Genomic DNA, 10,669 nt, shown 5'->3' with positions numbered 1-10,669 from the left:
AATTTGGTTTCTGTGTGTGGCTTAAGCACGCTGCAGAACTGCACATGCTGGCAGAAGAGGACCACCAACATAGTGCAACTGTATAAAGTTTGTATTTCCATTTCTACTGTTGTGTGCTGGCTCTGGTGCTTCCTGCAGGACCCAAATGTGAGCAGAGGGTGGCTCTAAACCCAACCCAGGAGTACTCCAAGCTCAGGCTGGCTTCCAAGCATCCAAAAGTGTGTTTTGGATTATGTGAGCAGTTCTGCTCCTAAGAACTGTAAGGAGATGCAGTGCTGCAACTGAACCGCTTGTGTATCTTCCTGCTGGATCAGAGAGAAGTGAGTGATGTAAAGCAGCGATAGCCTGTTTTTATTCCCAGTGAATTCCCAGCAGGAATTCTAGGGAGCTTCCCAGGAGGTTTTGCATGGCCTGAATAGTATAAAGCAGCCAGGACAAACCGTGGAGAGAATCTCTGAGGTAAGCAGCAAGCCACAACACAGAGTATGCTTTTAAGTTAATTTGTATGTATGCACATAACATTACCAAACCAAAATGAAAGCATCTGTTGCAAACAGACACAGCCTATTTGCCAAATTTTAGTCGTGGTGGGATGCGAATTAAAACCCAATCATGCTGAAGTGTGTGTATAAATATATACTCAGTGCATTTTAAAGCTCAAAGTGACTATTGCAGGGACCAGACACTAGAAATAATGCAGATGAGTGCAGCGCCGTGCTTTCCTCCTCCACCTCCCCTCCTTTGGAAATCTCCCGAGCAGTGTCTGGTTACACATGAATGATGCAGGGTTTTGCTGGGATTGCTTTCTCACTGCTACTCCTGTTTTCCAGGCAGGGGTGCAGACCTCTGACGGCTGCAGTAACGAGGCAAAGGAAGGAGCGAGCTTGTCAGCCACAGCAAAAGACTATGGATTTGGGGAATCCACTAGTACAAAACCAAACATTCCACCATGTTTTAGAACAGATGATTCTTGTCTGGCTCTGGTAAACAAGGCCTCGTGACAGCACAGCCCATTTTCGTGTCACTTTTGCACCCCTGTGTTGCTGGATTCCCAAGGAGCAATAACAGATTTTCCCTCCATAGCTCCTTTTGTGGTATTTATGGTGAGAGGTTGATGTGGCTGCTACCTCTGCTGGGCTTTTTCCCTTCTCCATCAAAAGCAACAAAGCCTAAAAGCCTTTTCCCACCTGAGTTTGGATGTTAATTGCCACTGGCACCTCTAAAATGCCCTTGTTCAAGGAATGCTGCTGGTTAGAAACGCTGTAGGAGAGACATGAGAAGACAAAGCTGTCACAGAAAGCTCATGATGTGAGCTATGAAGATAACAGATTAAGCACTTAAGTGGGCTGGTTATAAGAACCAGGTGAAATAAAAAGTGAAGAGCTTAAACCCTCACTGTTGAGATGGTAAAAAATGTCACCATGAAAGACATAAATTGTTGTCAACAAAATAAGCTCCTCATAGGCCGAAACACGTGAACCTTCACACTGGTATCTCCCTGCATAATTTACAATGTACTGTTAGCTGCCGGAGATAGAGAAAGCGTTTCTGTGGTGTAAAACATGCAAACCTGGAGAGGTTAGTTGTAAAAACGGCACCTGTAGCACTGGCGATTTGGGGGCCTTGTGCAGGGACATCGGTCCTGGTGTGGCAGAGGGGGCACAGAATGCCCTTTCTATCTGCAGATCTGGCTGGGCAGGAGGCTGCTGAGGCAAATGTACCTTCAGAACGCTAAAACATCAACACTTTGGGCTATGGCTCTGCCTTTGAAAGGATGGAGCTGCGCTGAGCAGCGGCCATTTTGTGAGCGAAGCCATGAGGCTGGGGAAGCATCCCCCCTCGGGGAGGGAGGGATAAACATCTCCATCCCTTCTCGTTCTATGTGTTCCCCATGGCACCTGCCTGCCTGGTGAACCCCACGGCGTTTCATGGGGGACTTCTGTGCTTCCAGCCCCCAGGTGCTGAGTGTCCCAGGCCTCCATGAAGCACCCTCCTGCCCCACCTCTCCTTCCCCAGCCAAGACACGGAAACCAAAAGGGCCCTACGGCGGCGGCGGCTCAGCTCCGACCCGGGGCCGTGGTGTGGTGAGGCCAGGCGAGGCGGGCCTCCAGCTCCCGCCGGCGGGCGGGCGGGCGGTGAGGCGGCGGCAGGACTACACTTCCCGGCCGGCTTTGCAGGCGCTGTCCCAGCGGGGGATGCCGGGTGCCGTAGTTGCAGCCGCCTGGTGAAAGTTAATAACCGAATCTGGGGTAGGCACTTCCCAGAGCTCCTCGCTGTCTTTCATTGCCATGCCGGCTTTGTCACCTCGGAGGGAAGAGGAGCAAGATGGATGAGCGGGGAGCCGCTGGGGCAGGCGCCCGCGGGGTAAGGAGCGGGTGTGGAGGGGGGGTGAGGCCGGCTGCGGGAGGGGAGCAAGGCTGCCTGCTGCCCCGCCGGCCCCCCGCGAGCAGGCAGGGGCCGCGGCCGCGCTGCCCGCCCGGGATGCGGGGCTCGGGGCAGGTGCAGCGGGGAGTGGCGCGGGGGTTCCCCGCCGCAGGGGCTGCTGAGGCGGCGGCGCCGGCTCCCGCCTAACGGCCGCGGAGTCCCCGGCTCGGCCGCTCGCCTCCAGCCGGAGGGAAGTGCACGGCCCCGAGGCGGGGTGCCCCCTCGGAGCCGGAGAAGGGGCTCCCGTGTCCCTCCGCTGCCCTCACGGACACCGCCGCCTTTCCCGGGCGAGGTGGGCAGGAGAGGGGCGGTTCTGTGGCTCAGCCCGCAGCCCCCGGCACCGCGTCCCGTAGTGGGGGTCAGCGCAGGCACCGGCGGAGGTCTCCGGGAGCTCTCCTTAACGCAGCGAGGTGAGGGGAAGGCTGTGAGGGTTTGCAGCGGGGGCTGTTTGATGTGTGTGGTAGTGGGGTCAGAGGAGAGGGTGCGAAGGAGAGAGCAAAGCTGTCCTGTCCCTTCCCTGATCCATTTTGAAGTCGTGGTAATACAAGGGGATGGTTTGCTACCCACGGTCCAGGGCCTCTGCTATCCTCTTCCCTGTGGAGACCCTGACAGCCCCCAAACCCCACAGGAGCCGATCCACATCTGCCCCAACTCTGAATTAAGCAGAATTGACTCCAAATGCTCCTGCTTTGATCTCTGAGAGAACAAAACGCCAGTCTGAGGGTGCTGATCCCCAAAGAGTTAAAAGCTTTGTGTTTGCATCCTTGCCTGGTAGAGAGTGGGGATCCCACCAGCCGCTTTGAGGCTCTGGGTTTAGCCATCCCTGCTAGTACTTCATGGTCTGCCCTCAGGTTGAGAGATTTTGCCCTTCATTAGCAGACTGATTCAGATAGGCCCATACGTATTCACCATCACATTTACCAGATGGTTGAAGCAGAAGCACAAATCCTGTTTGTATCAGTGTGAGGACTCTTTCTTAGGAAGGTGAGGGCTGGAAGGCCACTGTGAGATGCATGAAGAAGATCCCCGTTCAATTTTCAGGTTAAAACTCACTGTCACCTCTGATAAATGATCCTCAGTTCAGCTCTAATGCAGCATTAAATAGCAAATTCCATCTTGGTTCGCTTTTCATTTTTATTCTACTTTTTAACAATAATTTTTCATTAAGCGTCTAATCCTGTGCCAGCATTTCTCATCAGGGAGGCTCAAGGTGCTTTACAGAAGAGGTACAAATATGATTATTCCAATTATCCTGAGGAAGGCTGTGGGTTTGGGCAGCTTCTGCAGATAATATAGGCCATAAATAATTAAGAGTACAATCCAATTAGAAGAAATCCCCAGTCATAAACTAAAGTGCCATACTGAAGCAGACGCTCTTCAGAGACCCTGTAACCCAATCTGCCTGATCAGAAGAGCATTCCATTAACCCACAAATCTTCACTCTCCTGTCTGCCCCAACAGCAGGTACTTCTACACGCCTGTGCAGGATCCAAGGGAGGGAAAGCGTTAGAGTTTCAGTCCCTAAAATCAGTCTGGAGCGTGTTCTCCTATTAAAGCTCCTTATCTTGTCAGTGAATAAAGGTCTCGTGTTCAAAGGCTTACCAAAGCATACAGCCTGAAGTGAGCAAGGTTATGTGCAGAAGTGATCTAGTTTTTTAGCAGAAATAGTTACTGGAAGTTAGTAGCATTGCTCAGACTGGAGTCCAGAAGATACGGAGAAGGTTGTGGCCTGGAATCCAGTTCATACATGGCCTAAAATGAGTTGTGACCCTGAAACCTGCTTTGAACACCTTGTCAAATTTCATCAAAGTTGGACATGTACTTTCAAGTTTGGGAGCTGAGGCTCCAGGTTGCTCGTGCTAAGCTGGGTCTGTGTATTCTGACACCTGCCTGTCCCCACTGGAAGCCGACTATCCCAGAGCCACTGTTTATCCACATAATTCAGCAGTAGGGCTACAGGGATGAAATCCTTGTTCTCATTCCAAATACCTGCTGTCACATCTTACTTATTCTGTGGGAATGTTTTTGCTCCGATTTGTGGTTATGCAGTGTTCAGCGATGACCTAATTGCAACGTCCTCATTAGGCAGAGAAATTCCCGAGTTTGGCTTTATAGTTCCCTTTCTCAGGAAGTAAATCATTGCTGTGTAACATCATCTGCCATCAGCACTGCCACTTTAGCCTAATGTCTCACTAGGGATCCTAGGGCTGATAGAGGCAATTTGAAGCATGTGGATCTACAGCAGCTTCTCACACTTGGCCACAGTAATGTCTAACTTAACCCAGAACAAGCATAGACCATCTTGTGATGAAAATGGTGAATGAAAAACCTGATGACCTATAGCAGCTTTCTTACCACTAAAGTAACCGCACCTGTGTTAATTTGGTGGTGTGTAGTTTCCTTCAAAGTTGGTGATACAGGAGCAGGCACAAGTAAAGCTGAAAAAAGGCCAAACTGGCTTGTGAAGAGGTTTAATCTTGGCCAGGGAAAGTTGGTGTAATTTTCAAATGTAACTTAAAGGGATGCTGATTGCAAGTTACATTAAAATGAGTCCCTTTGTCCCTTAGGGTCTTGGAGACACCTACATCTTGATTTGTCTGTGCCATAATTTCTTCATTTGTATTTTGTTCAACTGTAATTCAGTCTCATAGGCTGGAAGCTTTGACTAGTAAGGCATAACTGGAGCTCTGAGTAATGTTGGTGGTACTGGAAATGTACTCCAAGTGACAGAAGGGAACCTCCAGAAATAAAGAAGCAGGATTGCAGGCATTTTGAGCAGCAGGAAGGAGGGTGAGAACAGAAGAAAGGGGGAAGGGACAAAGGAAAGAAAAAGAAAAAGCAGGAAGAAAGTAAACCACCACTGTTCTAGGTGCTAGTAGGTGTGGTGTGGGTGACTGAACCAAGTTTCCCTAAGAACATTATCATATTCCACTTTTGGGAGGGAAGAGAGGGGAAGAGGGGTCCTGGAGAAATGCATATCCACACAATGAAGCCTTTGGTTTCTTCCCTTGCACATTTGTAGAACGCTCACGTCTTTCCCTTACCCCAGGAGACATTCCCATTTCCTTTCATTTACCAGTGTTTGGAAGGCGGAAGGAGATGAGGCACTGTTAGGTTCCCTTATTAACTTAATCTGTGGGAAGCCCTACATAAATCATTGAATTTCCTAGTTTTGATATAGAGCGAGGTATTTGTACAGTGAAGTCAAACAGAAGATGGAGGTTCCTGCATGGGGAAGCTCTGACGCTGTTCCAGTCTTGTGCCTGTGACTCTTACTCGTGCATTTCTTTGAAGTCTGAAGCTTAGGAGTCTGCATTAATGATCAAGGGACAGAGCTGAATACAGAATTTGTATGGTACGAAGGTAAAGGTGTAGGTAGGAATGTGGGAAGAGAATATTTAAGAGCAGTCTGGCATGTATAGTTAATAAAAAAAAAAGTAATCATGTTAATTTCCTTCACTTACTTGAGTTCTCAAAGCTTTATGCATCTTCTCATTCCTCATAGAGCAGTGATCTCCAAAATACTAACTTCCTTGAAAAGTAGAAGACTTCAGGGTCAAACCTTTTTCTCCTTTTCTGCAATGGAAACTTGCTCCAATCCCTCAGGCAGGAATGTCTGCTCCTCATGCAGTGTTTTAGAGCTGTTCTTGGCATTTGGCTGTCAGTCTGTCCCCCTCAGCCAAGTGTCAGCGATCCCTGAATGCTTAGAAAGCTCCTTGGGACTCTCCGCAGATGTTAAGCGCTTCTGAAGTTCAGATTTGTCAGGAGCAGGATGCATTAGAACAATTATTTCTGACTTTGAGTTACGATTATGTTAAAAGTCACTTATTTTTACCACTGTGCTTGTTCCTTTTAGGGCTCTTAGCTGTTTTCTAATTCAGGAGCTGTTCTTCCCACCTTTTACTTCAAAAAAGTAAAAAGTCAAAGTAAAATGCTGTGTAGCTTTGCTACATTTAATATACACCTATCTACTGCCTGAAATGGTGAAATAGACCCTGACCTGCTATTGTAGCTTCTGACCTGCTATTTTAACTGCTTTTTCCAGAACTCTACCCTAATTGCTGCTTTTTCTTGACTGAGCAGCAAACCAGTTCCCCCGTAAGCCCCAGGAGGATCCAGATTCTTCTGAAGAAGCAAAGGTCAGAATTTCAAGACTCAGCTTATATGTAGGGACCTTATGAAGCAGATCCTAAGGTGGTGGTTCTGACCTGCCAGATACGGAGCTGCTTTCAAAACCCTGGCCCTAGGCACAGCGTGATTGCAGTCTTGCTCTGGACGTCTCATGTGTGGTGGAGGGCTGCAGGGTTTTGGGAGCACTGGGCCTTCATCAGAGCCACTCACCCTCTCACATTATGTAATTCAGCTGTGGCTGCACACTCCACCTTGTCAGAGGGTTGACTCTGACCCTCAGGTGGAAAAAAAGGGTATCTCATGTCTCTCACCATGAATGACCGGGTCCCCTTTCTCAGACATGTGTTGCTGCTGTAAACTGAATCTCCTAAGTATCCCAAATGAACCAGTTCCTGAGAGCCTTGCAGGCATTGAAAGGGAGGGAAAGGCAGAAAAACCCCATCTCTGACATTGTTCTCCCCTCTAGTCCCCAGGGAATTAAAAAGACAATTTATCTTAAGCAGTTCAACGTGTACTGAGCTTTATTTCGTTAGCTAAGACAGAGCAGAATGTCTTTCCATTACTATGTTCAAAACTAAAGAACAAAAAGCTACCTTGAAAAATGGCCATTGGGAAGCAGACCGGGAAAAGGCAAGAAACTTGAGCCCTTTGCTAATGAATACTCTGTCCTTAACATTGTCTCTTTTGTTTCCCCCACTTCCATGAGCTGCACATGGATTCAGTTTGCCAGTCTTTAACCCTTCTCACTGATGCCCGGTCTCTGCAGAGTTTGGAAACTGGGACATTTGTCACTCGGGTACTTGGCTTTGGGTTTATTTCTTTTTGCTCCTGATCTGTTTGTCCCTGTGCGGTCTCTGGCTGGGATGCAGTAAAGCAATCCATGAAGGGTGTGGACAAGGCTTGGGTGCATGCTGAGGAGAGGGAGTCAAAGCTTTTCCAGCTTCCTGGCAAAGGGTGTAACAGAGACAGGGTTGGGAGCCGGTTTGCTTTTATTAAAGCACAGTAGCATTTCCACCGTGATGTTGGTGCTATGCTAGGACTTTTTTAAGAAGAGCTGTTTTTCTTGGCATAGCTCTAAAACTGATGGAAAGTCAGGGTGGAGCCAAGGGATTTGGCATCCGGGGAACTTCTCACACCAGCTTGTCTTTATGTGGCATCACAGCAGAAGCGCTTTCTGCAGAGAGAAGCATTAAACATCAGATGTTTATTTGTGACTGAAATTTATTCCAGTGAATGGTGATTGCCCATAATAAATACACTTCTTAGTAATGACTGTATTGTTTCCAAAACCAAAACTAGCTCCTAGAGTTCCTGTTTGCTAAACTGAAAGGAATCAAATTACTCACCCATTTCAAACAAAAGTGGCATTCTGTATCAAAATCATAACGCATTTTCATTCCTCATTTTTCCTCTCAATAACTGCTGAACAAAGCTCACCAGCAGAGAGTGCTGGTGCTCTTCCAGAATGGGGCAGCAGCTTCTGAAATTGATTGTAAAATCTAATCAGATTTTGTGCCATCATTCTATTTTTAGTTTTTCATTTCAGTGAAAATGAAATGTTAATCAGTGATCTGTGGCTTGATATCTTGCCGGCTCTAATTATCAATCTTCTTGTAGCTTACTACAGGAGAAAGATTGCTTAGAGGTTCAAGTCTGTGCTCAGAAAAATTGTCACTTTCTGAAGCAATTATTGAACAGAATTTCATATTTCTTGTTCCAATGCATTTGACCTTTTTTGTACATAACATTTTTTCCCCTTTCATTTCTCTCCTTTAATTTCATGTTCAAAATAATCTCTTTATTATTCAGTACAGCTTCTGTGTAGTGGGGGGAGACAGTCCTGCTCCTGCAGTGAGTAGAGCTCTAGCATTTTTGTTGTGCTTATTGTTTCATAAACACCATGCTTTTAACCTTCCCAGGCAATGGAAGGTTGCTTCCAGCTGAAGACTGATTTTGGTCATTTCTCAGTTCTGAGCCTGCTTCTGACAGTGGTGCTAAAAACATGTTGCAGAAACTTGAAATCCAAAATGAGCCCTGTCTCTATGGTATTAATGCAGTTGCATCATTTTAGGACTTTAAAGAGGTTTGGCTTTTTGGTTTCAAATCAGCCTCTTCATCTTTATGAGCATTGGAATATAAGTCTGTGTTTTGCTGCAGAAGCTGCCGTGCATCTCACTCTCTTGTGAGTTCATACATTCTTTAGTTATCGAGAGCAAACAAAGACTGTGCTGAAGTGCAGGGTCTCCATGCCTTATTCTTACAGCTCACTCTGATCCAAATCCACTGGAAGCTGAAGGAATCTTTTAATTCATTTCAGCAGATTTTGAAGAGAAAACTCTTTTCAAAGAGGCAGGAGAGTGCAGAGAAACAAGGGAGATGGTCAACTTTCATACATCAAGGTTGTTGACACAATAGACATCAGTTAAAGGCTTATAGGTCCTTCTCTGGGAGAAGGGTGACTTGTAAGGAAATCCTTTTTCCAAACTAACCTTATTTTGCTGAACCCACATTTAAGTCTTAGGGTATGGGGCATGTTTAGAGCAAAGATGAAACCATTAATTTGTTTTTCCATAGTTGGCAGTTATCATTCTTCTGGTTACACAGCTTTCTTCTGAAGTTCCCCATAGAAAGGGGCCAAGGTTCAGTAGTTAGAAAAGTTCTCTTTACAGGTGGTACCTGATCAATCAACTCATGGGTGACACCTCACTGCTGACCTCTATATTGCATCCCACTGTAGTAAACTCTTCCTTTTCTCCCCCTTCCTGTGCAGACCCTTTCTTCACCCAGGGAGCCATTTGCTGAACTTGAGTTTCACCCATCAGAGGTACCATCCAAACTGACACACTTCTGAAAGTCATCACACACAGTATGATACAGACCCTTAGGTGAGCAGGAGCCATATTAAAGGACGGGATGTTGGCTATGCAAAAGTCCCTGTATCAGTTACTTCCCTCCCAGAAGTTACATGGTCATTAAGCTTTTATTGTATAGAGTTGGTAGAATAAGAAACGCGGAGAAAGACACAGCAGTTCCTCAGTGAAGGACAGTGGAGCACACAGTGTGTGACTATTCCTCCTCTTGTGTTTGGAAAAGTAGGATTTTTCTAGTGATTCCACACATGTCAAGTTTCATAGTAGCAATTTCTGGTGGTGTTGGTCTGTGGATATCTGTCATTACCCTCTGTTGGTGAATGATAACTGGCTTTAATTATAATTCATGTCCAGTCTCATGTAAGAATGATTTTGTTTCTCTTCAGAAATCAGAGCTGGCCTCCAGCCATACCCAAAGGCAGGACCTGAGGGAGTCCTTCAGGGTTTGTTACAGCTTCGGGCTGAATAGGGAAGCATCATCAAATCCTCTAAATACAACTCAAAACAGCCATGACCACCCTGGGGGGCTGTCCAGCCTAGTGGTAAAATGACAGCAGAAACTGCAGTGCTGAATGTCCACATTCACTGTAGATGCAGCAACAAGGCAGGTCCTGTGGCCTGTGACTCCCAGTCTCAACTCCCTGGACTAACCCTGCTCTACCATGGTGTCTTCTCCACATGTTTCTTGTGATTCTTACACAGTTCTGAGTTGATCTAATCTTGTTGTGATCTGCATCCCCTAATGATTCGTTCACTTCCTGTCCTTCAATGAACATATCTGTCAAACTGACTTCGGCTTCTTTGGCAAGAAATATAAAGTAATCTCCCTTTTCAGAACAGCCTATTCCTTGTTCCTGCTCACCTCATATGCTTGGCCTCAGCTCCTCTGCTTAGTCTTTTTTCCTATTTCTTGCATGGCAGTTTTTTTACTGTAGAGTCATTATTTCCCCCAACTGCATATTTACAGACTAGACAAAGATCCCCCCAGCTTTGGTGGTGGTGGGAATGTGCTGTCTGGTCCCAAGAGCTAAATGGCACTTCTGAGCACTGTTAATAGTTTATTTTTATGTGCAAGAAGAAAAGCTCTGTGAAACTGGCCCGAGATCAGAGATCCAGGGAAATTAATTTACACCCCTCTCAGCTGCACTGAATGGACGCGGGACTGAGTGGTGATTTCTCTCTGTACATGAGGGATAATATCAGCAGCTTCCTGAGCTCCAGCTGCTGTGGACAAAGGACGGTGG

At 46.7% G+C, this 10,669-nt stretch overlaps 1 protein-coding gene across 3 annotated transcripts in view; it reads left to right on the top strand.

Annotated features, from left to right (window-relative positions):
* Positions 1 to 2,118: 2,118 nt before the first annotated feature.
* The window catches only part of AMOT (angiomotin), a 58,247-nt gene continuing 49,696 nt past the window's right edge, over positions 2,119 to 10,669 (top strand). The window contains exons 1-2 of one of the 3 annotated variants that reach the window (XM_061445745.1): positions 2,120 to 2,364; positions 6,470 to 6,563. The gene's annotated coding sequence lies outside the window, so the exon portion shown is untranslated. Of the gene's footprint in view, positions 2,365 to 6,469; positions 6,564 to 10,669 lie in introns of all 3 variants that reach the window. The other 2 variants (XM_061445747.1, XM_061445741.1) reach the window with 2 other exon arrangements.

Source organism: Pezoporus flaviventris, unplaced genomic scaffold (genome assembly GCF_033815535.1).
Source record: "Pezoporus flaviventris isolate CSIRO_AGI_PZ_B2104156 unplaced genomic scaffold, CSIRO_AGI_Pfla_v1 ptg000005l, whole genome shotgun sequence".
NCBI lineage: Eukaryota > Metazoa > Chordata > Aves > Psittaciformes > Psittacidae > Pezoporus > Pezoporus flaviventris.
The sequence above is the reverse complement of the archived record's forward strand: the minus strand, read 5'-3'. Positions and strand labels throughout refer to the sequence as shown.